The sequence below is a fragment of the Acomys minous genome, assembly GCF_964271855.1.
Source record: "Acomys minous genome assembly, chromosome: 10".
Taxonomy (NCBI): Eukaryota; Metazoa; Chordata; class Mammalia; order Rodentia; family Muridae; genus Acomys; species Acomys minous.
The window spans coordinates 47,866,925-47,894,750 of NC_140491.1; the positions used below are offsets into that span (position 1 = coordinate 47,866,925).

The following is a 27,826-nucleotide window of genomic DNA, read 5'->3' on the forward strand; positions in this document are numbered from 1 at the left end:
TGTGTAGCCTTGACTGTCCCAGACTCACTTTGTAGACCAGGCTAACCTCAAACTCACAGTGATCCACCTGCCTCTGCCTTCCGAGTGCTAGGATTAAAGGCGTGTGCCACCACACCCGGCTTTTGAAAGTGCTTTCATTTACCACTGGCGCATGGGGCTACAACAGACCAAAGAGGCAATTCTATCCAGTTCTAGGTTGGTGAACCAGTGAGTTTAGCTACTTACTGAGCACGAGTTAAAGAGTTATTTTCAAGAACATGAGCAACTTAACAGGTATCTGCACCACCAAGGAAGAGCGTTTCTGTTTGCTTACTGCTTTGGTTTGGTTTGTGTGCGTGCGTGTTAGTTATTAAAACACCTATATATCCTTGAGAAGGGATGAGCCCACAGCCTTCTGTCCCTTAAGAGCCTTCCAAGCCTCATGGCACTTCCTAATGCAGGGATGCTGGTGGGCCCAACCTTGTGAAGAACTCATGTGATAGTCACAGCTGCTTTGATAACAAGCTGGTCAGAGCAGAATCCTGCAGCATGTAGAAGGTGGGCTTTGCTTCTCTGGATCTCCATTTCTTCATCCTTCAGAGCACTGGGAAAGCTGTGGTATATTGAGGACACTCTGTGGGCCTAATTATGTGGCAGGCACAAATGACTTCAACACTTGGTTTAATCCAGCATGAAATTTGCCAAAGCAAACACTTTATTAATCTTAACCCCCCAAATTAGACATACTGGCTTTTTCTAAAAATGGGAATGATTGGAGTGCATTGTGGGCTTTTAAAATCTGCCTTTCTCCTCTGCCCTCCGCTCTCACCCTCAAAGGCGGCAGTGCATTCCTCTCCTCGAATGGAGAAGGTGACTTTCATCACTGCCCACCTCTCACGTTCTTGAAACTAGGTGATGGAAAGATACCCTGTGGGTGTGCGTATTTTTAAGACAGGGTCTCTTGTAGCTCAGGCTGGCTTTGGACTTCTGTGTACCTGAAGATGATCTTAAACTATTGGTCCATTTGCCTTCACTCCCAGGTGCTTGGATATGCTTCACTGTACTTCACTCATTCTTTTAAGGCCAGATAAAAGATTTGCTGTTAGAATGGCACTTTACTGACAGGAAACTTGTCTTATTTACTTGGGATTCTGGTTGAGGCTATTTGCAAGGAAAACTGTTGCATTACTTCTGTTAGTGACCTTGAGTGTGTCTGGGAGGATCAGCTATAATTTTGTGTGTAGTTTGTCTAAGTGAACAATTAATGTCAACAGGGCTTCCTATCTGACTGACACCCTAAATCTGTCCACAGAGTCTGTGGGGTTAAGGGAAACTCACAGGGTACATACCCAGATGAAAGTTTGCTCTTATCTATACTAGAAAAGTACTGCCTCTAAACAAGCACGCAGAAAACAGTTCTTGATTACCCATCCTGTAGCTTCCCAGATAGCCTCTACCTGCTTTGTCTGGGCTGACTGGTTGGGAGTTATGAAGTCCTAAGGTGCCATTTTAATACTTTCTTTATGGTGCAGGTTTCGAGAGCAATTTAACTAGATTCTGGAGGGAGCTTACTTTACAGCATTCTTAAGCGCTCCGACAATCTTGAAAGAGTTAAACTCTAATTAGCTCATTCCTAAGGTATTTAATGCCCTTATTAAAACTCAACTGCTTGTTCACTTTTTTCTTTAGTGAATCAGATTTCTCGAGGAGCTGAGCCCTTGCTCCTCAGATCACAGGCTCACATGTTGAAGCTGGCAGTGCTAGAGGCTAGTTCCTATCTGTGTGACAGCATTTTTAATTTAACAGGACCGCCTTTGATGTTCCAAAATATTTATAGGCAGCTTTAGATCATTTCAGTATGTGCTTTCTTTTTCTCTTCTGTCTCACTCTTTTTTAAAAACTGGAGCAAAAGTTCTTCCTCATGCAACAGCTTTTTTTTTATCCTGCTGGTTTATTTTTCCTTGTTTTGCAGCCTTGATGAAGACTCTGGATGCATTCATACGCAGGAGGCAAATTCTTCTTGCCTTTTCAGAAATGATTATCTTTCATACTGCCCACTGTATCCTACTGCCCACTTGAGATTGCTTGAAGCACTCTGTTCATTCCTTGACTTTCTTCTGTTTGTCCCTTGACCTTCTAAATTCAGAGTTCCTTTCGGATTTGTCTTGGGAATATGTTTTCTGGCACACTGAAAGGTGTGGTGCCTTGTGCAGTGCATGTGAGAGATGACCAGTGGCCAAGTCTTACTCTGCCTGCCTGCATTGTCTGGACCTCCAGAAGTTGTGACTTGTAATGGACCCTTGGAGATAATGGTCTCTTGATTGTAGGTTTGCTTCATGTGGCTGTACTAGACTTGTTATCTAAAATACTAGAGCATCAAAGACTTAAGTCTCAGAAATGAGATAAACAAGAACATAATGTAGAGACTTGTTGAGCCACTAAGAAAAAGAAAGAAACTTTGTACCAATGAAAACATGTGGCAGAGAGGACAGCGGCCTGTCAGCATAGGCTCAGGTAAACATTCTGCTTGTGAAACAATCCAAGTTTTTGAACTCTTGGCTCCCAGTTCCTTACCTGGCTGGGACAGGCAGAAACCGGGACTTCATGACTTCTTCAGCGCTGCTGGCCCAATCTGCGGCTACATGGTAGCTTTGTGGGGGCTGAAGGTCAAATAGGTGGTTGATGAAATGTATGAATGACATTTATCTATTTATTCTGGGTGTTTGAGACAGGGTTTCTTTTGTGTAGCCCTTGCAGTCCTGGAACTCACTCTGTCGACCAGGCTGGCCTTGAACTCACAGAGGTCCATCCACCTTGCCTCTGCTTTCCCAAGGCGTGTGCCACGACTGCCCAGCTGTGAATGAAGGAGTGAATATTCTGTTAGACACCGTCCTTGGGCTTTTCCTCCACCTCTTCCTCTCCCTACTTCTTTTTTAGTTTTTTTGAGACAAGGTTTCTCTCTGTAGCCTTGGCTGTGCTAAACTCACAGTGATCTACCTGCCTCTGCCTCCCTGAGTGCTGGGATCACAGGCATGTACTGTCACGCCTCAATGCCCTTGGCTTTTACACATTGTTTCCAGATCCTCAGGAGGATTCTGAATGAATGATGAGGTTTCCCCTCTGTTTTTGGATGAGGACACCAAAGGGCAGATTGAATACAGCTTGTGTCTCCAGCTAGAACTCAGGGCTGTGTCTGTAGCCTTACTGCATGATAGTTCTAGGTAGGTGTATGCCGTGGTGGTCTGCTAGGCTCTTGCAGGTTTTAAAAGAAAAGAGATTGGGGTGGGGTGGGGGACTCAACTAGGTGGTGGTAACACACACACCTTCATTCCTGGCACTCGGGAGGTAGAGAGGGTCTTCGCGGTCTACAGAACAAGTTCTAGGACAGCTAAGACTGCACAGAGAAACCCTGCCTCAATCCCCACCCCCAGTAAAGGAAGGAAAGAAAAAAATCCTCAAAGTCTTCTGTGTGTTACGTTCTAAGAGTTCAGAGCATGTAAGGGTCACAATGGTCCAGATAAGTGTCTGTCGGGTTTTGACCCTGGCCTGGTCTTCCAGCCTTTGTGAACTATTTTCCAATCCGTGCCATGGGCCATTCAGCTTCTACCTCTAAAGCACTATAAAGCTTACATGAAATAATACATGGGTGACTCAGTGCTACCACATTGTCATTGTTTGAAGGAGTTCATAGTCCTGTGGGAGGACAGGTAAATCAGGCATTAGAAGACACCATGGCAGCGAAAGCTGGGAGATCTGTCATTTACAACAGGAACCCAGGACAGCCACTGATACGGAGCTTTACAATCTCTTGTAGCCAGATGATGCTAGGTGGGACCATTGGAGGTCCCCCAACCCCCTCTCCATTTCCCTCTTAGGAGAATTTGAACTGAAATGTTAATTGTCACGTGAAGAAAGATTTCCTGAAGTGAAATAAAACACCAAGGTGCCAAATAGCACAGGCACACTTTAGTTAATCGTTTATCTTGTATGGCCCAGTGCTATCCTTCAACTATTTAATCTTATCTAATTTCCCTTAAATTTTCTAGTCTCTTCTATATAAGAACCTTACAGTACTTGAGAATGTACTCGAAACTTGCCAAAGGAGCAGGTGGTGACAGTTTGGTTCCCTGCCGTGCCCAGATGGTGTCTGCTTTCTTATGGTCTGGTTCCATGGGGATTTGTTGATAAGATTTTGCTTTGATTTGGTTTTCCCACCAGCACCATGTAGCTGTTTTCCTCTGCAGGGCTCCATGGTTTCAGTCATTGACAATGCTGAAACATAGGCCCTGTGCTCTACTCCCTTGACTCTTTTGCTCACCGTGAGGGATGGCTGAATGATAGATTGGACCAATGTCAGCATAGTTTCACTTGTTGAGTTGATTGATAACTTAGTTAATCTAGACCAGAAGACACATGAAAATCAGTTGCTATTATTTCTGCAAGCGACTCCCTAAAATAGACTTAAGGTCATTTCTATGTCTTTCCTGTCCAGTTGGAAAGCTAGAAAACAACTCTGAAATAGTATTGCCTACTGTGCAAATCTGTCAGAGGGGATAATGTGGCTATCACTAACTAGGCACATTTGAGTAAAAAGAAGACCAAGAGGGGTTAACATAGAACTACGGAGGCCCATATGTGGTGATGTGTTTCTCCTGCCCCCCCCCCCCCCCCCCCGCTCCTGTTTTTTTTTTTTTTTTTTTTTTTTTTTTTTTGAGGCAAGGTTTCTCTGTGTGTCTGTGTGTAGCCTTGGCTGTTCTGGACTCACTTTGTAGACCAGGCTGGCCTTGAACTCACAGAGATCTACCTGCCTCTGCCTCCGCCTCCCAAGTGCTGGGATTAAAGGTGTGCGCCACCACGCCCGGCCCTCTCTCTCTTTTTAAAAATATTTATTTATTTATTATATATATAGTGTTCTGTCTGCATGTGTGCCTGTACTTCAGAAGAAGGACCAGATCTCATACCAATGGTTGTGAGCCACTATGTGGTTGCTGGGAATTGAACTCAGGACCTCTGGGAAAGCAGTCAGAACTCTTAACCTCTGAGCTGTCTCTCCAGCCCTTTCTTTTTTAAAAATTAATTTTTGTTTTGTTTCTGAGACAGAGTTTCTCTGTGTATCTCTGGCTGTCCTGGAACTCACTGTGTAGACCAGGCTGGCCTTGAACTCAAAGCTCTGCCTGCCTCTGCCTCACTGAGTGCTGGGATTAAAGGTGTGCGCTGCCACGCGCAGCTACATTTCTTTCTTTTTGTGGTTGAAAGCTATCCAGAGTGTTACTTATGGTCTGCGTTGTAGTGTATTACTTGGATACAAAGATGGGGTGTTTCAAGGTATTTCTGGTCTTCCTGTTCTAAGCCCCAGCTTTAATGACTTCTTCTTAGAGAAGGTTCATAGATGTAGAGCTTGTTTTCTGAATAGTGCGTATAGAATCATGATTGGCCTCTTCTTCTTGGGTTATCTGCTTCCTCTTGGGTTTATTGGCCATTGGAAAAAATGGGATATGAACCTCAGGTGATGGCAGTGTTACTTTACTTACACAGGCTGAGTGCTACATGCCTGAGGCCAAGGATGTGTATAGAAATCAGAAAATGGTCCTGGGCTATGCCGCATTTAATTGAATTTGCTTCTTCTACTCCACTTTCTTTGTTGAGACCTGGCTGGGTTGACACTTAGTAGGGGCTTATTTTTGCTGTGGAGATCAGTCATCTGGTGTGGATATGCTTAGGGCAAAGGCAGGAGAAAAGAAAGACATGTGAGGCTTGGCCAGAATCATTGACAGTGAAATGATACCTAAAGGGAACCAGCTCTCCTCTCCTGATCCTTAGTCCTCCCTCTGTGGACTGGGGGCATGTGGCCTCAAGTCAGAATCCTGCCAGGAGCAGGGGGGCATCTGTAGCTGGAGTCCAGCGAGATGGGAGAGAGCACCTAACTAGGGAGGGAGGGAGGAGGGCGAAGAGCTGAATACAGCCAGGCAGAGGCCTTTAGCTTCTTAGAGACCAGCGAGCCCCGCAGGCAGAGACCGATGGCATCTATGGTGAGTGCTACGGTTTCGATGGCATGACCTCTCTCCTTCACTGTGTTTTACAGCACAGTGCGCAGGGCTGTTCCAGCAGTTGTTAATCCTATGAAGAAAATAGTTTGGAGTGTCAGGAGTCCCGTTCTTGTGACAACCTTGAATTTACTTTATTAAAGATGAACATGCCGCCTTTGGCTTTTAGTGTTATTAGTAACAAATTGCTCTTTACTTGTACACTTAGCCATTCATGACACCTTGGGAGAAAATTGCTGTGGTGGCATTTGACCTTGCTTCAACTTCTCTTCTGAGGCTTTAAAAAATAGACCAGGAGCGTGTGGAGACTTCTGAGAGCAGTTCATCAGGTGCGTTTTAAGGTCTGCCCCTCACCCTTAAGTCTGGGGCTGTGAGTGGACAGGCCTGGGTTTTAGCAGAGAGCTTGTAAACATGTCTCATCTCCAGCCTTAGGATTAATAGTAGAGTGATAGGTTGGTTTGAACATGGTTTTTTTGGTTATTGATGGGCCTTATTGTGGCTTGTCCAGACTGAATGAGGATTTTTTTTTTTTTTTTTTTAAATCCAGCCAGCCAGCCAGCCAAATGAGCCTCACTGGGATAAACTCTGTTTGTTTACAAATTATGTAAGAGAAGGGCCCGCCATTAAATTCTTCTGAGCCAGAATTCCTACCCCTCTTCAAAGTTGTAATCAAACTAAACAAACACTTTCCTGCAGGAGAAACAGGAGCAGATGCTCCTGGGAGGCCTTCAGCAACTGGAATGTTTAAAGTAGAAACACGTAACTAAGGTGGAGCTGTTCCAGAAACAGTGCTTGTTCTAGCCAGCACTAAAGCACGTGTCAGCTTTTTTATTTAGGGCAAGAGGTGCAGAATGAACCAGGCCAGTGCAGGCAGAGTTTTCTTCAGAATGTTTAACTGGGTTTTCTTACCCTGCTTCTCACAGTGTCAGTTCCACCAGATCTTAGTTTCCCTTTGCCTCTTCCTTTTCTTTTTCCCTTAACCAACCCTCCGTGCGCCCCCCCCCCCCCCCGACCTTAACCATTCTGAATTGTAGTTGGTCCTTCTCTTTAGTTGCACTAGATTACAGTTGGGAGTCTAAAACCTTTCTCTTAAGCTCCATTCTCACAAGGGTCATCCAGGGAAGAGAGGCAGAAGCTTTCTTGGCCTTTCCTAGTGTCTCAGTAAGCCTGGGAGCCTCAGTTCTTCCGGGCATGGGCAAAGACTTCTAGGCCCAGGACAGTTTTTAAGCACTCACTGCTTTGGCTTTTTACTGAGCGCCTTGATTTAAGATTAATTCATTTTTATCCTGTGTATGTTCTGTCGTGGCTACATGAGTGCAGGTGCCCACAGGAGCAGACCAGGGTGTCAGGCCCCCTCATGCAACAGTTGCAGGCAGTTTTGAGTCTGAGGACTCTTGGGTTCTAGGAACCAAACTTGGGTTCTCTGAAAAGAGTAGTGTGTGCTTTTTGTTTGTTTGTTTGTTTGTTTCATTTTGTTTTTTGAGACAGGGTCTCTGTGTAGCCTTGGCTGTTGCAGCTCACTCTGTGGACCACTCACAGCGATCCTCCTGCCTCTGCCTCCCCAGTGCAGGGAGTAAAGGCGTGTACCACTGTGCCTGGCTATTTATGAAAGAATTTCTATGAACTAATTTTGAGGAATGATGCTTATTATAGTTTCCTAAAATTCCTGTTTGAAAAAAATATGTTTAATCTGGTATTAATATACTCAAATACACTTGATCACAAAACTTTTTCTCTAGGGACCCAAAGGACTTGGGAAGATTCTGTTCTGTGTCCCTAGTAATATTAAGCTGGTTTAGGGTTTGTGCCTGTTGGATTATGAGTAGGATAAGCCAAGAGCACATCCACTTGTACCTTAAAGGCCCTGAGATATTCAGTCCCCACCAGCTGGAACCAAGGGCAACACTTTCAGAGATGATGGGAGTGTTTTTTCATTTCAACTCTGCATGTAATGGTCTTTGTGAGTGATGGCATACAAGGAATTAGAAGCTATGCCATGCAAAAGCATATGGCATAACCCCAAAGTGAGACTAGTCCTGGACCCCAGTAATTTGTTCTGTGGTATTTTGGGGGATGGGGAATAGGAAGAAGCAGAGGTGAACTCTTATCTCTATCTATCTAGTTTTTCAAGACAGGTTTTTTTTTTTGTGTGTGTGTGTAGCCTTGACTGTCCTGGACTTGCTTTATAGACCAGGCTGGCCTCAAACTCACAGAGATCTGCCTGCCTCGGCCTGAGTTCTGGGATTACAAGCATGTGCCACTGTGCCTGGCGAGAGGTGGCCTTTATTTTGATGATTTAGCAAGCTGCTTTCAGGTTGGATGTTTGCGGTAAGCCTGTAAGGATCACTGGCTGATGTTCAAGCCTCCCTTTGTTGGGTTCCTAACTTAGGGTTGGTGTGGCTGTTATTCCCAAATTTACTTTCATACTGTAAGTTTGGTGGTTTGTTTGTGAGGTCCAGCTACCTTGGAGGACCTAGGCTGAGTTGAATGGATCTATTGTCCAGACTTGTCTACTTTAATGAATGCTTGAAAGTTGGGATTATGTGGTAGTGCATCCTCTGGGTATATTCCAAGGAGTGGAATAGCTGGGTCTTGAGGAAGCCCTATTCCCATTTTTCTGAGAAAGCACCAGATAGCTTTCCAAAGTGGTTGTACTAGTTTGCATTCCCACCAGCAATGCAGGAGTGTTCCTCTTTCTCCACACCCTCGCCAGCATGAGGTGTCAGTTGAGTTATTGATCTTAGCCATTCTGATGGGTGTAAGATGGAATCTCAGTGTCGTTTTGATTATTTGCATTTCTCTGATGACTAAGGAGGTTGAGCATTTCTTTAAGTGTTTCTCAGCCATTTGATATTCCTCTGTTGAGAATTCTCTGTTTAGTTCTGCGCTCCATTTCTCTATTGGGTTATTTGGTTTGGTGGTGTTTAATGTCTTAAGTTCTTTATATATATATATGTTCAACCATGTTCATGGCTGCCTTATTCATAATAGCCAGAACTTGGAAACAACCTACGTATCCCTCAATAGAAGAATGGATAAAGAAACTGTGGTACATTTACACTATGGAATACTTCTCAGCTATTAAAAACAAGGAATTTCCAAAATTTGTGGACAAATGGATTGAACTAGAAATTGTCATAATGAGTGAGTTCACACAGAAGCAAAAAGAGCTAAATGGTATATACTCATTTATATCGAGACACTAGCTCAAGGTGTACATCCCCATGAAAAACTGTACCTACCAGGATAGTGGGTAAGAGGGGGAGGTCATCCTATTGAGACTTTAGGCATGAGAAGCCTGGGAGAAAGAGGAAATAGAAGGATCCAGCGGGTCCTGGAAAACTACAGGCGAGTCTGGGCCCTGGGGTCCTCCGCAAACTATGGCAACAGCCAAGGAAAAAATAGGCAGTAAACCTTGAACCCCTACCCAGACTAGCTGATGGACAGGACATTCTCCACTGGTGAGTGGAGAAGGAGATCTAACTTTCGCACAAACTCTGGTGCCCCATATTTGAACATGTCCCTTGGATGGAGATGCCTGGTGGCACTCAGAGGAAAGATAATAGGTCACCAAGGAGAGACTTGATACCCTATGAGCATATACAGGGGGAGGAGGTCCCCCTCAGACACAGACATAGGGGAGGGGAGGGGAGTAGGGGGGAAGTGGGAGGAAGGGAGGAATGGGAGGATACATGGGATGGGCTAACAACTGAGATGTAATATGAATAAATTAATAAAAAATGTTTTACTTTAAAAAAAATTAAATGCATTAACATTTGTTGTAAAAAAAAAAAAAGAAAGAAAGAAAGTTGGGATTATATGGCACAATTGGCTAGGTTAGATATTCCTCTCTGAGATTCAAAGGGGAAAAACTCTGAGGTGACAAGTTTACATTTTTCTCCAACTAAGGCCCGTATTTAATCGTGTTGACTTAGTGTGTGCCTCTGCTTTTCTGAGGCAGGGTTTCACTGTAGCCTTGACTGGCCTGGAACTTTATGTAGGCTGGGCTGGCATCACACTCACAGAGAGCTGCTTGCCTCTGCCTCTCGAGTTTTGGGAACATTAAAAGTATGCATCACATCCTCCTATTCCCCACCCACCCACTCAAGGGATAGCATCAGCTGCTGACTCCCTGTTGGGAAAAGAGGCACCAAGCTTTATCCCTGGGCAGCTTTTATGGCTCTAGGTCCTGTTCTCACACTTAAATGAGGAGTTCAGTTTCTCTTTAAGTTGTCTTTTGTTCCCCATCACCAGTGGAGGAACCATTTATTTGCAGAGAACTGTTAGAAAGGCGCGCGCGCACGCGCGCGCGCACGCACACACACACACACACACACACACACACACACAGAATCAAATGCTCCATTATCCTTAGAACAGACATAACTCGTAGTGAGGACTGGGTGGCTTGAAAAGCAGGCACACCTACTTTCTCGCAGTTCTGGGGGCTGGATGCCTAGGAGCAGGGGGTGGCAGGGTTGGTGTCTTCTGGGCCCTCTATCCATGGCTCAGAAGAGGGGAGCTGTGGTAGTACTGCTTCTCCTTGTGTCACACGACTGACCAGAGTACCCCAGAGAACAGACTGGAAGGAGGAAAGATTTCTTTGGGTTCATGGGTTCAGAAGCTGCAGTCCATCCTGTCATGGAAGGCCTGGTAGAGTTACATCATGGCAGTCAGGAAGCAGAGCGTGTCAGTAGTGTGCTGGCTTTTCTGTTCTCTTTTCTTCAGTCTGGAGTCCTGAGTCCATGGGATGGTGCCATCTGTGCCCAGTGTGGGTCTTACACCTTCCGTTAATCCTCTGGAAACACTAGCATGACTCACCTATGTATGTGCCTTATCAGTCTCCTAGGTACTTCTAAATTCAGTCAACTTGATAAATTAAAGCTAACCAGACATGAGTCTCACTGTATTTTTTTCATGCTTTCTCCTCTAACTGCAGATTTTCTTTGTATAAAGATTGCAGTCATTATGGCTGGGGAGATGGTTCAGTGGTTAGGAGTGCAGACTGTTCTTGCCAAGGACCTGAATTCCTAACCTGCATATCAGGTGGCTTACAACCCTCTGTAACTCTAGCTTGTGGTGAGGTAATCTAATGCCACCAGCCTCTATGGACGTGTACATACAGACAAACAATTTGCACATAACTTAAAAATAAAAGCGTTACTGTCTCTTTAAGACCCTATCCTCAGCTAGTCATGCTAGGGGATATTCATGTTAATTTTGTTTGTTATTGTTTTTTGAGACACTGTCCTTCTATGTAGCCCTGTCTGTCCTATTGCTCTGTATGTAGGCTGCACTGGCATCATACTCAGAGTTCTGTCTGCTTCTGCCTCCTGAGTGCTGTGATCAAAGGCATGTGCCACCACACCCAGCTTTTTACTAATTTGAAAGACATAATTTAGCCTACAACAGTTACTAACCCATGATAGTCTTTCATGGTTTTGAAAGTCCTGAACCCCTGTTATTTTTCTTTTCATCAATAAAACCAGTAAAATTGGTTTTTCATTGCTGAACACACTAAATTCTTTCTGTTCTTCATAGGAGATGGTTTTGGGGTCCCTCCTCATCTTGAAACCTGGACTTCCTTCAGTTGAGGAAGGACAGTGAATGGCTTAGACTGCTTGTGATGGGCCATGTCACAAGCTCTCTAATGCTCTACCCCAGCAAAAAGACGTTTTGGTGCTATCTGTGGGAGGGAGACAGAGCGTGCTGTGGTGGTAGCTGAATATAGTCCTGCAGAGGTTAAGCTGCAGCTCTCATTTTCCCTTTGCTTGAGTTTGTGTGACTACTAACAGATGACTTGGACTATTCGATGCAGCTCTGCTCAGCAGCCTTGAGCCTGGTGCTGACTGGACATTTTTTTGTTTGGTTTTGGTTTTGATTTTTTCAAGACAGGGCCTCTCAGTTAGCTTTGGCTATCCTGGACTTGCTTTGTAGACGAGGCTGGCCTTGAACTCATAGCAATCCTCCTGCCTCTGCCTCCCGAGTGCTGGGGTTAAAGGCGTGTGCACCAGGACAGGCCCCTGCCTGGACATTTTTGATGACGGCATCTGTGTTTAGAATAAAGCACCCAAAGCCACATTCACTCACCACTCTCCTGCCTTGATCATAGTGTCTAGCTTTAGAAAATCTGTAGGGATATTTACTTCCAAAGAGCAAATGAGTGTAGAGTTTTTTTGTTTGTTTGTTCTGTTTTGTTTTAAAGTCTGGGAGGCAGAGGCAAGCGGATCGCTGTGAATTCGAGGCCAGCCTGGTCTACAAAGCAAGTCCAGGTCAGCCATAGCTACACAGAGAAACCCTGTCTCGAAAAAACAAACAAAAAGACAGACAGAAAGAAAAAGTCTGATTGTGCCTGGGTGGTGGTGGTGAGACACACTTTTAATCCCAGAATTGGGGAGGCAGAGGCAGGTGAATCTCTGGGTTTGAGGCCAGCCTGTTCTACAGAGTGAGTTCCAGGACAGCCAGGGATACACAGACAACCCTATCTTGAAAAACCAACAAATAAATAAAGTCTGATTGTTGTCTGGAGAGCTTAGAAGTCAGCTACTGAGCAAAACTATTTTTAGATACATAATTTTATGCCAACCTATAGTGTAATTAGATTTAACATTATAATGTATCCTTTTCATTTGAAGGAATTGTTGCTTACATTACCCATCTTCTCCACTAGAAATTGTCAAAGGCTCTTTGTCAGTACTTAGAATGAAGTTCAGAAAAAAGGTTGTTGAATGGCTAAATGAACCCTCTTAATTACCTTGTACTTATTTAAGTGGGGGCATCCTGTTGTGTTTTAGAGGCCTTAATTAAGTAGAAATAGGAACATAAGGTTTAGGAACAACCCAGAGCTCTCAAGCACACCAGGTGCTTTACTGTTGAGCTACAGTCCTGTTCCCTTTTGCTGTTGAATCGTGTGGAGAGGCCAGGAAAAACCCTTGGTGCTCCACTGCTAACCTGTGGTTTGTAAATCCTGACTGATAGTTTGAACAGCCTTTCTCCCCTGTAGTCTCATGAGACGGATGGAGTGCAGTACTCTTGGAGTAACAGTCTTTGAAGATGGTTTGACTGCACCGCCCAGGATTTCCAGATTCTAGCCCTTTGAACACTAGAGTCCTACTTTCCCCCCTGCTGCCCCCCCCCCCAGCTGTTAGGCCCCCTCTCTTCTGGAGGCCTGACAACATTAAAAACACCAGCTATTTATAGCTTACTTTTCAGTGTCAGTAAATTATAGGCTACCCTTGCCAGTGGGATGGAGCTAACCAACATTCATCTGCTTTCTCTCTGATTGCCTGGCAGTATCAGCCAGGTGGCAGGAGGTGGGCCCCACCTGAGTGCTTCTGAGGTCTCACCTGGTGCTATACAGAATACTTAGGCTTGGTGAAATGACATGGCGTTTCTAGTTAAGAGTGAATAGTCTTTGTAATTGAAAAAAAAAAATATATATATATAGAGAGAGAGCAAAGTATATGTGCTCTTGAGACAGACAGAGAAGTGGGGGCGGGTAGCGAGGGGCCCAGGCTGGTTTCACTGCCAACTTCCAGACACAGACTTGAGTTGGGGATGTGTATGTAGTGTGTGTAGCTCAGTTGGCAGAGTGCTTTTCTAACATACACAAAGCACCAGACATTGTGCGAATGACTGTAATCCTAAAACTCAGCACTTGGGGAAGCAGGAGGATTAGAAGGTGAAGATTAGGCCAGTGATAGCTAGGGTACACACATATTATTGAATTCACATGTGTTACAGAAAGTTTGAGGCCAGCCTGGGCTGCATGAAACTTTGTCTGGCGGGGGAAGGGGGTGGAGTTTAAAATGTTTTAATGAACGAAAATCCCAATCATTCAATTTTACCAATAAAGACTCAGGAGCCCGTTGCTGGGGTAAAAATCTGCTAGCCCAGAGAGGCAGAGAAAGCACCGCGCTGACCTATCTACTTAGCTCACATCTCAGAAGGAAAAGCCTTTCTTTCTTAGCTCTTGTCCCAGAAGGAAAAGCCCAAAAGCTGCCTCACCACCACCACCTCCTCCTTCCCTTCCTTCTTCCTTCTTCATCTTCTCCACTCTGTCTTATACCTTTCAATTCAAAGTCCCTCCTTTTTGCTTAGTCTCTGTCAGCTGTTACTTGCTTTAGTGCCAGCTGGTTATTTTATGCCTGTAGTCCCAGCACTCAGGGAGGCAGAGGCAGGCAATCTCTGAGTTCCAGGCCAGCCTGATCTACAAAGCAAGTCCAGGACAGTCAAAGCTACACATAGAAACCCTGTCTTGGGTGGGGGTTGGGGGAATCCTGTTACAGAAAACTTTTGGATTAAAGGTGTGTGCTAGGGCTGAGCCACTCTACAACTAGAAACAGGTTTTTACAGTTCACAATCTCAGGGTTCACAATGGGATCAAATATCCTGCATCGGGATGACTTAAATCACTGGTGAACTGGGAGTGTCCTATGCAATGCCCATTTTGGAAGGATCCTCAAAATTCAGCAAGATAACTTTTAAATGTGGGTCAAGTAATCTGTAGAATCATGAATGTTAAGAGTATGTGAAGGCTCTGAGGAAGGTCCTCAGGCCTAGGGTCGTCTTCTCTCAGCCAACACCTGGCACACCTGACACTAGGAAGGGTAGCCCCTCCACCAGACACTTTTCGAAAGGGTTTGTAGCTAGAAGGCTGTTGAAACTGCAATTGCCCTTTGATGCCACACCGATCTAGACTTCAGGGAGCAGGTTTTGTCCTGGTAGCTTGACCTCCAAAATTCTTAGTATGGCTCAGGGAGGGCTAGGGCAGCGAAAGAAGTCTGTGTTGTTAGCTGGAGTTTCCACTGAAGTGCTAACTGCTGTTTTTTTTTTTTTTTTTTTTTTTTTTTTTTTTTTTTTTTTTGACCTTCTAGCCTAAGATGGTATTTATAACTAGCTGTTTGTGTGCTTAGAGGAGCCCAGGCCCTGCTTTTCTCTAGTGGTTTAAGAGTTGTGCTCTTGGTGTGGTCTGAAAGGGCAGGCCTGGTGAGTGTGGGGGCTCATACGCTGCTTGCTCCCCATGAACTTGTCCTTGTACCCTCCGTGCTGCCAGGCCAGCAGCCCTTTCAGGGTTAATTTCTCTGCTTTGGAAGCAGCTGGCCAGTTTACACTCCTCCCTGGGCTGTACAAAAATACTTCCTTTGAAGTGTTAGGAGAAGCGGTGAAGGGTAAAACCTGGTGAAGAATAAAATCTGGAGTGGGGCTCAAATGCACTTTTCTTCCAGGGAGTTTGCTGAGGAACAGATTGCTCAGCCTTCATCTGAATCTCAGGCAGACTGTTTTTCTCATGTAGTTTGCAGCTTTGAGCTCTAGTTTCATGCCCCCAGCCCCATGTGTTCTTTTTCCACGAAGGACTGTTCTCACCAAGAGGGATAGTTAGGAGGCAGCCATCAGCCTGCTTGGTAGCTGTAGTCCCTTCTGAAGGCTTTTCTCTGGGGCTACCCCATTCTCCCAGGAGGAGGGAGAGAAGTTTAATAGAGCCAGCGCTGCTCTTGCTGCCTTCTCAGGAAGGAAAGCTGTCATGGATCCCCTCTGTTTCAGGTCCAAGGCTAGTAGTCTAATGAGCATTGACCTCAGAGTCAGGAATTCTTACTTCTACTTTGGGTTTCCCTTTGGTAAGAAGGAGCCAGTTGTAAGATCTGTGGAAATACTGGGGTAGGGGCCTTGAAAGTGCAGGGCATTTTCTCTAATGTAGGTCTGCTGAGGAACAGGAAAGGCATTTAGGATAAAGAAGCCAAAGAGAATGCCAGAGCAGAAATGACACGGAACAAGGCTTGAATGTCTTCTTAATCCCTGAGTATTTGCAGCCGAGGAGGGGTTGGGCAAGAGCGGGAGGAAAGGCAGCTGTTATATTCTGGAGAAGAATGCCAACCTGCTGATTTCCACAAATGGGGCCGCAACAGATTCCTTCTAAACCTGGTTTGATGTCCTTTCTTGCCTTGGAGATGTCCTCATTGGGTTTCTAACATCTTACATGACTTCCCATGTCTCTTAGACAAGGGATAAGGCCCACAGGTTTAAAAATAATTCCATGGGGCTAGTATTTATTGCTGACTTTTGCCAGGCATTGTGTTAAGCATCAGCATGAATGACCTCATTTATTCCACCCCATAACAGATCAGTGCTGTTAACTATTCTTGTCCCCGCTTTATAAATGAGAAAGGAAACTGAGACCAGAAGAAATGACCTCTCCAAAGTTTTAGTTTCTACTGTACAAGATGAGAAAGAGACTATCACACTGACTTTAGAACTTTACGTCTTTGGGGATTTTGGAGACATGGTCTCATTATTATAGCTCAGGCTGGCCTTAAACTCACCAGCCTCCTGAGTGCTAGGATTTCAGGAGTGCGCCACCACATCATGCCCTTTATTCATAATAAAATAGAAGCTATAGTAAGTGATGGAGGTGAGCTTTCATCCTGTACTCTAGACTTGGACAGAAGTTGTTTTTAGGGGAAGAGGTGGAACATTGACCTCTGTTCATTCAGGCCATTTTGTTAGGTTCATCAGTTGACTTATTGATCCAGTTGTATTTGAATAAACACAAATGGGAACTAGGTTTCTGTTGGAATGCCTTTTTCTCTCCCTCTGACTCTGTAGTTGAGGCTTTCTTAGTTGAAGATCTGGGTATTGGGGGTAGACACACACCCCCTAGTTATCTTTGGCTTTTCCTCAGCCTGGAACCTGAGTTTGCACTTCCATTAAGGGGTTTCAGAGCCTTCCTTGACCCTCCTTCACTCCTGGGGGGCAGGCGGAGACAGGGGCCTGGGAAAGTTAGAGGGATTTGCTCCTACTCACACATGGGGCCTGACCCTGGGCCAGGCTGGCAGGTTCTCAGTGTACTGGCCACATGCCTCCTTCTCACCTGAATTTCAAACAGGAGAAAGATGAAAGGACTAGAAATGACAAGTCAGGAGCAGGAGGGCTCTCATTTGCAAACTGTTTCTTTCATCTTCACCCCTTTGTTTCTTTAAACGTGCGCGCGCGCACACACAGCGCGTGCACACCCCTCCACACACACACCCGTCACCCCCACAATTGGTAGTCCCAGCATAGGCTCCCTGTAGTTCACTGAGGGGCAGCTACTTCTCTTTTAAGCAGGAAGAACCCCTACTCCCAGAGACCTAATTTTCCTAGGGCCCCAGATCCCCTCTTCTGTCTGCTCCTCAGCTGCCAATGTCACGTTCCTCTTCACACATTTCTCAGAGCCTTTTACTGATTATAGGATGGGGCCTAAGCCCTCTTTTACCTCCTTCCTATTCTAAATCTCTTGGCTGTTTGTCCTGTCAGTCAGCCTTGCATGTGCTTACCTCTCACCCCAGTCAGATGGTTCTTCCAAGCATGCTATGACCACATTCTCTTCTTTGAAGGCTGCCACCTCCGGGAGCTCATTGCAATAGAGTTGTCTCTGCTATCTCTGAACTTGTAACAACCTTCTCTGGCTACTCATTTGACATTTAATAATATATTATTTTGTGTTTAATTTATAGTTATGAAGGCATGTCTATCTCCCAACTAAAGCACAAGCTCAAGGTTCATAATATGCTATGGGTTTTTTTTTTTTTTTTGGTTTGAGAAAGGGTCTCATTGTAGTCCACGCTGGCCTGGAACTAATGGCAATCCTCTTGCTTCAGCTTCCCAATTGCTAGGATTACAGATGTGAGCCACCATGTCTGGCATTGTTATTTGACTTCCCCTTGTAATTATGTTTTTCTCTTAAAATATTTTAAACACATTTAGCTGTTGTGAAGACATGCTTTGTTTTCTCCCTCCCTCCCCTTCCTTTCTTTTTCTTTTTCTCTTTCTTTCTTTCTTTCTTTTTTGTTTTGTTTGTTTGTTTTTTCAAGACAGGGTTTCTCTGTGTATCTTTGGGATGTCCTGAACTCACTTTGTAGCCCAGGCTGGCCTCTCACAGCGATCCGCCTGCCTCTGCCTCCCGAGTGCTGGGATTAAAGGCATGCGCCACCATGCCTGGCCCACCCTGTAACCTTAGTGCTGCTGGGAGGCTAAGGTAGAGGCTGGGAAGTCTATTGCCAGCCAGGGCTTCATAGGAAGACTGCACAAGGTAAAGCTAGCAGAGTCAGAGGTGTGTCTTTTTCAAGCTCTCATTTGTAGGACATGGTTACACATATGTATATCAAAGAAAACAGTAGGGTGTAACATACAATGGACCTTTATATGCACAACACTGGAGAAGGTTGTCAAGCCTGACCCAGCTTGTCTCATCCGAAACCCATTCCTGTATTATTTTGAGGTAAAATCAGCCATATTTTTCCTGTAGTTCTTCCAGTAAAGAGAAAAGATACTTTGAAAAACAGTAACCTCAAGGCTAGTCACAGGAGAGGTCAATGGTAATTTAGTGATGTCTCTTTCCTAGAGACATTTCTCTACCTTGCTCCCCCTCTCCCCCAAAAATGTGTGCCCTTCAGTACTTGGAGGTGGAGTGGGATGGGGGTTGGGAGGCTGGTGGCCGATGGGGACGCAACCTGTACGGGGGCCCCAGCCCTGTACTGGCCCTTGTGATCAGGATCTGGGATCCTGCTTGGGCGCCCTGATGGTATCAGCTTTGCTGCAAGCGGGAACCACAAGATCAAAGGCACCGCACTCTGAGGTGCTTCAAAGCTGCCTGGGCAGCTTGGATTGATGTCGGGAGAATGAGAGCGCCCTGCTGATGTAATCATAGCCTGTGAGACAGGTTCTTTTTTTTTTTTTTTTTTTTTAATTTAAACAAAGACTCCCCTTGTTTATTTAGCGAGGTGAAGTGAGTGCTGTACAGGGCACACGTGCAGTGTGGGTGTGGGGGGTGTCCACTCTAGTCTGGTTGGTTTGTGAAGGAGTAGCTAGTTGTGGCCAGTTTGCAGGTGGGCTTGGAGATTGTCCATAAAAGACAATCTGTTTGTGTTAGGACGAGTTAATTTCCTCTCACTTTTTTAGGATGTTAATTTGTTCCTGGGTTATATTACTAACATCTTGAAAGCAGCATCCCACAATGGGCTTCAGCCACACTTGGTGAAGCAGGTAGGGAGAGGGTCAAAAAGGAGGCTGTCTGTGGGCTGCCTGGCAGGAAGCCCATCTTTCCCTCCCCAGAGGCTGGTGGGCAGAAGCCTTAACATGTAAGGATTGACCCCTCCGCATATCTGAGTATTCTTCCAATTTCTATAAAAATTGGTGACTCATGACATTGACTGATCTTAGGATGTTTTTTAGCTTAATCATCTTGTCTCTCCTGCCTTTAACAGATAGGCACATAAACCTTTGAAACCCTGTAATCTAGCTCTATCAATAATATCCATATAGTCAATAAATATCTATTGCCTAGTGAATCTTAACAAATGGCCATATAGATAGACTTACCAGCCTTCCAAATTGAGCCAAGTTGCTGGATGCTGAGTTCTTTCCCAAGATACCCCTTCCTCCAATCAGAGTTCCGGGTCAGTGGAGTCTGTGGCACTCCCCAGTTTAAATTGAAATCATAGTGACTGAGGTCAGCCTCTGCATGGGTTTCCCTTACTTTGTGTACATGCTCCCTCCCCGAATATTTCATTGTGAAAAACTTTGAAAATAATTTTACAATGAACCCTTGTACATACAGACTCTTTTTCCATTAATGCTTTTACTATATTTCCTGTTATACATATTTATCAATGCATATATGACTCCCCCCCCCCCACACACACACAAGGGCAGGGTTTCTTTGTATATAACTGTCCTGCCTGTCCTGGAACTTGATTTGTAGACCGCACTGGCCTTGTATATCCAGCTCAGGTATGCTTACCTGTTCTAATGATTGCAGAAGGTTTTGAGGCCCTCTTAAATTATGTTAATACCACTTTTATTTGTAGATCTCTCCTACCCACGCACAGATTGGGAACAGATCTGGAGATTTTATGTCTGTATTCAAATATTCAGGGGAGCCAAGGAGGTTGGTTACAAAGAACAAAGGCTGCCTGGTGGCTAGGTTGGCTGTGGAGACTCAGTTATACTTAGGTGACTTGCCTACCTAAATTTCTGAAATAAGGCGTGTCTGTGTATGTTTGTGCATGAGTGTGTTGATGTTTCAAGACAAGGTTTTTGTGTATAGCTCTGGATGCCCTGAAACTTGATCTGTAGACCAGACCAGGCAGAGACCTGCCTGTCTCCGCCGTCTGAGTTCTGGGATTAAAGTTGCGCACCCCCACCTGGCCTGGTGTCTGTAGTTCTCTATGCAGTTCTGGCTATCCTGGAGCTTGCTGTGTAGACCAGGCTGGCCTCAAACTCACAGAGACCCTTTTTTCCTCCACCTTTTGAGTACCGGGATTAAAGGCATAAGATACTACTGTGCCCAGTCCTGTGATTTTTGTTTTTTCAGTAACTTTAAAAGATTTATTTATAGCTGGGCGTGGTGGCGCACCAAGAAATCAATACCAGAGCCAGGTTTGGCACACGCCTTTAATCCCAGCACTTGGGGTTGGGGGGAAATGGGGGGGGGGTAGGCAAACCAATCACTGTGAGTTCAAGGCCAGGCTAGTCTACAAAGCAAATCCAGGACCTCCAAGATAACATAGAGAAACCCTGCCCCCAAAACCAAATTGTGTGTGTGTGTGTGTGTGTGTGTGTGTGTGTGTGTGTGTGTGTGTGTGTGTGTGTGTATGGGCTGGAGAGATGGCTGGGTGGTTAAGAGCACTGACTGTTCTTCCAGAGGTCATGAGTTCAATTCCCAGCAACCTGATGGTGCCTCACAACCATCAATGATGTGATCTGATGCCCTCTTCTGGCCTGCAGGTATACATGCAGGTAGAGCATTGTATACATAATAATTTTTTTAAATCTTTAAAAAATATTTTAAAAAAAGATTTATTTATTTTGGATGTATAAGTGTATTGCCAACACAAAATGTGTGCATCACATGTGTGCCTAGTGCCCACGAAGTTCGGAAGTCACTGTTGCTCCCTGGAGCTGGAGTTCGGGGTGATTGTGAGCCATCATTTAGGATGCTGGGAAGCCAACCAGGATCTTTTGCAAAAGCAGCCAGTGCTCTTAACCACAGAACTATTCCCACTTTCCCCATTGTGCTTCTAAATCTTATCTTCTCTAGAGTCTAAAGAGATAGCTCAGTGGTTAAGATAACTGCCTGCTCTTCCAGCAGACCCAGGATCAGTTCTCAGCACCAATAGGTGCTCACTGCTTTCTGTAACTCTGGTTCCAGGAGATCTGATACCCCCTTGTAGCTAACTTGGGCACCACTAGTGTACCTGGTACATAGGCATACATGTGTTTTACATAAGAGAAAAGTAGTTTTTGTTTTTAAAAAAATTTTTTAAAAATATTTAACTTTTTTTGTTTTTTTGGTTTTTTTTTTTTCGAGACAGGCTTTCTCTGACTGTCCTGGAACTCTCTTTGTAGGCCAGGCTGGCGTCGAACTCCCAAAAATCCGCCTGCTTCTGTCTCTTGAGTGCTGGGATTAAAAGCATGTGCCACCACAGCTTTTCAAATTTTTAAGTCTGAAATTTTTTTAGTGGGTCTGGTAGCACAGTCCTAGTACTTGGGAGAAGGAGGGAGAAGGATTGTGCTTTTGAGGCCTGCCTAGGCTACAAAGTAAGACCCTGTCTCAAAGACAAAAAACAACCAAGGAGAAAAAAAACCAAAAAACCCAAAACAAAAGTCCAGTATATGTCCTGGGGCATTGAGGCACATTCTTGTAGTTCCAGCAGCTTGGGAGACTCAGATGATGAGATGAGAGGCCCCCCTCAGCACCATAGTAAGACGTTGTTCTGGGGAAAAATTTTTTTAAAAACAGTCTTGGCCATGTTTCATAACAGTAAAGTAATTTTTTGTTTTGTTTTGTTGTTTTGTTCTTCGAGACAGGGTTTCTCTGTGTAGTCTTGGCTGTCCTGGACTCACTTTGTAGACCAGGCTGGCCTTGAACTCTCAGAGATCTGCCTGCCTCTGCTTCCCGAGTGCTGGGATTAAAGGTGAGTGCCACCACACCCAGCTGCAAAGTAATTTTTGTTTTTGTTTGAGAGAGAATTCCTAGTCACAGGCCTGCTTCTGCTTCCCTTATGCTGGGATTAATAAAAGCATGTGCCAATACACTATCAATCATTCAGAAAGCAATTCTTTTGGTTATTGTTTTTCCAAGACAGGGTTTCTCTGTGTAGTCTTGGCTGTCCTGGAACTTGCTTTGTAGACCAAGCGGATCTCGAACTCACGGAGATCCGCCTGTCTGTCTCAGTGCTGAGATTAAACGTGTGGGCTACCACACCAGTCTTGGACAGTAACTTTTATAAAATATTTCTGTTGTACTCATGAACAGGTACTATACTAACTACAAGGAAAATCTCCCTAGTTCATGGTACCATGACAAACCCAATTAATGTCTCCTTTCCATCTCCTTTTTGGGAGGGGTGGTGGGAATGAGACTGCCCTGGCTGTCCTGAAACTTCTTATGTAGACCAGGTTGGCCTAAAATGCATATAAATTTGCCTACTTGTGCTTCTCAAGTTGGGAGTAAAGGTGTGCAGCACCATGCCTACCATCTCTATAAGTGCAGTTTTTTGTTTCTGTTTGTTTGTTTGGTTTTGGTTTTTCAAGACAGGGCTTCTCTGTGTAGCCTTGGCTGTCCTGGACTCACTTTGTAGAGCAGGCTGGCCTTGAACTCACAGAGATCCACCTACCTCTGCCTTCCGAGTGCTGGGATTAAAGGTGTGCACCACCACTGCCTGACTAAATGCAGATTTTTGACAGACTTTAAAAAATTATTTTTATAACCATTTATGAGATAATCAGATGTATTGTGGAATGTTTAAAAAAGGGGGGGGGAATGCTGACTAGAATTCAGTGATCTTTACTTAATATTCGAATGTTGAGGGAGAAAAAGGAAATCAGCTCCTTCAGTCTGCTTCAGAAGCCACCTCTTCATGATGGTTTCGTGTTTTTTATATTTTAGGAACAGTTTGGTTGTCTGAGACTGTTAAGATCCCTAGGTGGTTGAGTATTTGAAAAAGGCCAGTTCAGTTGAAGCACAGAATAGTTTTAAATGATAGTTTAAAATTAAGGGTCTGAAGCTGGGTGTGGTGGCGCATGTCTTTAATCCCAGCACTTGGGAGGCAGAGACAGGCAGATTGCTGTGAGTTCCAGGCCAGTCTGGTCTACAAAGTGAGTTTCAGGACAGCGGACATGCAGGGCTGTTACACAGAGAAACCCTGTCTCGAAAAACAAAACAAACAAACAAAAAAAAGTAAAGATCTGGAACCAAACTTGATGCACACCTACCTGTAATCGCAACACTTTGGAGGCAGATGGATCAGGAATTCAAGGCAAGCAAAATACCAGTGCACAGAAAATAAATTAAATAAAAATTTAAATGTCATTACTTAATCTTTCTAAAGTATTTGACTTAGATTTCATGGGATAAAACTTAAGGCTTTGCTTTGTAGTATTTAATTTGGGTGTCTAATTATAGGAGGTGAGTTTTCCTAAGCAAATACAGAAAGGCAGCTCAGCTAGTGGGGCAACTGGAATGTAGTTTCCTGGCTAGGAGTGTGCAGGGCCTGGAGGCAGCAAGCAGTGGGCAGTTGGCCTTTTAGTTTGGGCAAGTGGTCCTTAGAGGAAAGTCAGAGCGCTCTTTGTAAGAGTGTGCTTCCTTATACCCAGAAGAAGCTCCAGCACACAACAGGGACATATGCTCTACTGTGTTCATAGCATCCTTATTTATAATAGCCAGAACCTGGAAACAGCCTAAGTGTCCTTCAGTAGAAGAATGGATAAAGAGACTGCGGTACATTTACACCATGGAATACTACTCAGCTATTAAAAACAAGGAATTTCCAAAATTTGTGGACAAATGGATTGAACTAGAAATGATCATGAGTGAGTTAACCCAGAAGCAGAAAGAGTCAAATGGTATATACTCACTTATATCTGGACACTAGCCCAAGGGGCATGTCCCATGAAAGTCTTCACTTATCAGGAAAGTGGGACAGAGGGGAGGACATCATATTGGGACTTTAGGCAAGAGAAGCACAGGAGAATGGGGAAATAGAAGGATCTAGAGGGTCCTAGAAACCTACAAGAAGAACATTATGACAGGCGGATCTGGGCCCAGGGCCCTCCTCTAACTGGCACCAGCCATGAAATATATGTGCAGTAAACATCGAACCGCAACCCAGATCTAGCCAATGGACAGGACATTGTCCACAGTTGAGTGGAGAGTGGGGACTGACTTTCACACGAACTCTGATGCCCTGTATTTGACCACCTCCCCTGGGTGGGGAGGCCTGGGGGCACTCAGAGGAAGGATAGCAGGCTACCAAGAAGAGACTTGATACCCTATGAGCATATACAGGGGGAAGATGTCCCCCTCAGTCACAGTCATAGGGGAGGGGAGTAGGGGAAAAGCAGAAGGGGGAGGGAGGAATGGGAGGATACAAAGGATGGGATAACTATTGAGATGTAAAATGAATGAATGAATTTTTTTAAAAAAGTGTGCTTCCTTAGGAATCAGAAGACTGGCTTCAAGCTCTAGTTTTCATGCTTTCTGCATGGGTTGGGGCAAGCCCCTTGGTGTCTTGAGTTGCTTCTGTCAATGGGGGTTGCTGGCTTTTGCTGTTGAGCAGGTTGTCCTGCGGGCCACATACTGGCCTTTTAGCATGGAATGTGCTGACAACTTTGTTATTAATGGGCAGCTATTGCTTAGCCTAAGAAAATGGATGTGTCCTTTCTCTTCACCCACAGAGCATATGAGCCTTTTAGTGAGAACTTGAGGCCAGCAGTAGAAACCAAGGAGGCTTTGCACAGTGCACCTTCATGACTGCTGTTGAGGAATCACAGCAGCTTTGTCTTAAGTCTTGCTTGAATGGAGCTTTTTGGTTTCTTGGTGCTGAGCCCTGAGACCAGGTAAGGATGAGGGGGACAGGAGATGAAGGTACTAAGAGTTTGGCTGGAACATTAGACAGTCAGAGTTCTTACCATGGTTTCTTTACCCATACTTTGGTGTGCACACTAAATGAGTGATAATGTGGAGATTAGTCACCCTAGAGAAAAAGAAGGAATAACTTTGGTGAGCCATTTTGGTTTTCTAGAAAGAAACACTTTTTATTTATTTATTTTATTTCTCCAGCAAGTTAGCCAGAATCAGAACCAAGAACTTACACCATTGAACAGTTAGATAAAAATTTCACATCTGTTTATACCTTGAAGGACCTTTTGCTGTAATGTTTCATGATTGGAGAATCAGAGCTTACTTTCAGTGGAACAAATCTTACTCTTTCTAAGTTTTCTCTCTTGGCTCCCCCCAAAAGCTAGAATCTCTTAGTTTTTGTCAAATACGTGGATTTATTGCTTATAAGTTCTTGAGTAACCCAATGAAGACTTACATATGAGTTAGCTAGGTAGAGGAGGTGGTGGTGGTGGTCCTGGGATTAGTGGCCCAAAGCTGGTATAGGTGCAGCACAGATTCTACTGTGAAACTAGCATGGCTGTTCTGATGTTGGGATTGAGAATTCAGAGATAGCACTACACTCTTGGAATAGTATGTGTTCATCCAGCTGTTATCCAGCAGTACTCAGGATTCTGCAGTGGGAAAGATCATGAAGCCAATATTGTACTGAGGAAACATGGACTTGGGCACATTGCCATTTTGGAATCAGAAATTGCTATCCAGTGCTACTGTGCTAGACTTGAGATTAAAGAATAATTAAGTTTTAGTTAAGTGGCAACATACAAGTGAGGGGCCAGTCGTCAGAGAAGGCAAAAAGGGTGTGATGGGTACATGCTGGGCTCAGTGTCATACACTGTATATAACTGATGGCTGCAGTAAGGGCAGTGTAGATTACTGGCCAAGCATGTAGAAAAATAAAGGTGTGGCTTATGGCACCTCTAGCTAAAGCTTAGATGACACTGTCGATTTGCTCAAGCATGGAAGAATCCATTCAGCCGTCACCGACTCAGCAGTGAGTGCTTGTTGATGCTGGGGATGAAGGCATAGAGTCAGGGAGGCTGTATGGCTTTGGACTGTGGAAGATGTTCTACTTCTCTTAGTGGGAGACAGCCCTTTCCCGGTGTTGGCTTCCTCACATGTAAAATGACAACTACATCTCAAAGGTTTTTTCCAAGTTCAGTTTTTCAAAAACAATAAAGTTGGACATTGTTGAGTAAGAATATAACTGGTTACCTGTTGTCTTTGCTCAGTGATGCAGATGCAAGGACCTGACTCTTGTTTCCCAGTACCTTTGGAGTGAGTGTAGGGAGTCCATTTTTACTGATGACTGAATTCCCATTGGCAGGTACAGAATTTCAAATAATGTTAGAGTCTAGTAAGTATCTGATAACACTAGGCTCTTTCGTGAATATCCTTGTAATCTGCCACTGGGCCATTACTCTTATTTTGGTTGGCTTCTTGGTTTGAAATGGGATCTCATGAACTTGCCATGTACCTGAGGTTGGTCTTGAATTCCAGATCTTCTTGCCTTTACCTTCCTAGTGCTGGGATTATAGGTATGTGTCACTGTTTTTGGTGACTTGTTGGTGGAGTGTTATTTCACTTTACAGGTTATAGTTCTTTGAGGAAAGTCAGAACAGGAACTCAGAACAGGATCCTGGAGGCAGGAATTGAATAAGATACAGCAGAGTGTTGCTTACTGGCTTGCTTTTCATAGATTGCTCAGTTTGCTCTTAGGTAATTTAGGACCACCTGCCCAGAGGTGGCACTGCCCAAGTGGGCTAGGTCCTCTCACATCAGTTATTAGTCAAGTAAGTGTCCCTTCAGTTCTGAGCTCTCCACTGCAGCTGAGGCTTCACCTTTACTCATGGCCCCTCTGGCCTTTCGTGGTGGCTGCTAAACCTCAAGCTTCTCGCCACCTTTTGTCCCATAGGGCTACAAAATAGAAACCCTGTCTCAGAACAACAACAGCAGCAATAGTGAGGGAAGGGAGAATGAAAGAAAACGTCCGACAGCCATGCGCACAGATCATTGTGATGAAGGCAGTTTCTTAATTGAGGTTATCTCAGGTGACACTAGTGTGTGTCAAGTTGACAGAAATTAATCAGAACAATTGATCCCATGTCAACTTCATACACAAATACATCATTATTAAACCAAACTTATTTTGCTTATCCCAAAGAGTTCATGTTCGTATCACAATATAAAACATAAAGTCCTGAGCTCAAGGCCAGCCTGGTCTACAAAACAAGTCTAGGACTGTCAGGGCTCTTATATAGAGAAACCTTCTGTCTTGAAAACCCTTTAAAAGGAAAACATAACAAAACAACTCATAAAGTCCCAGTCTTTAAAAGAATTCAAGCGCTTTTAAAAGTTCAAAGCCTCCTTGAAGTATCCAAGTCTCTTAACTGAGTTTTGTATAAGGGGGAGGGGGTGCACACCACAGACAAAACTAGTTAAAATCTTTCTTACTCTAAAAGGGAAGAACCAGGTCATAAAAACAACCATAGTTAATCAAAACCAAATCCTGCAGCTCAGTGTCTGACATCTGGGACTCACTACAAGCTTCTGGGCTCCAAAGAGCTTGGGCACATGCACATTTCTGGTTCTGTCTTCAGTAACGTTCAGCTTTTCTTAGAGGTTCAGGCCAGCTCCACTCCTGCTGCTGTCCTTGGTCATTTCACAGTCCTGACAACTGCAGTATGTGGGGTCTCCACTGCAACTGAGGCTTCACCTTCACCAACGGCCTCTCCTGGCCTCAGCTTCTCTCCACGACTCCTTCAGTTCTGGGTTCTCTCCTACAACTGAAGCTACTCCTTCATCACTGGCCCCCTCTGACCCTTCACAGTGGGTGCTAAGCCTCAGCTGCTTTCCATGGCCCCTT

At 44.6% G+C, this 27,826-nt stretch overlaps 1 protein-coding gene and 1 long non-coding RNA gene across 2 annotated transcripts in view; one reads left to right on the forward strand and one right to left on the reverse strand.

Moving 5' to 3' along the window:
* Positions 1–27,826, forward strand: part of ZNRF3 (zinc and ring finger 3) — a gene marked incomplete at its 5' end in the record, with an annotated part of 153,709 nt that overhangs the window by 16,563 nt on the left and 109,320 nt on the right. The gene's annotated exons all lie outside the window — the stretch shown is intronic.
* On the reverse strand, positions 21,527–24,356 carry LOC311607960. Its single transcript, XR_014782798.1, has 2 exons — positions 22,308–24,356; positions 21,527–22,173 (listed from the first exon to the last, which is right to left on the reverse strand). It is a non-coding gene; the product is annotated as an uncharacterized lncRNA (long non-coding RNA).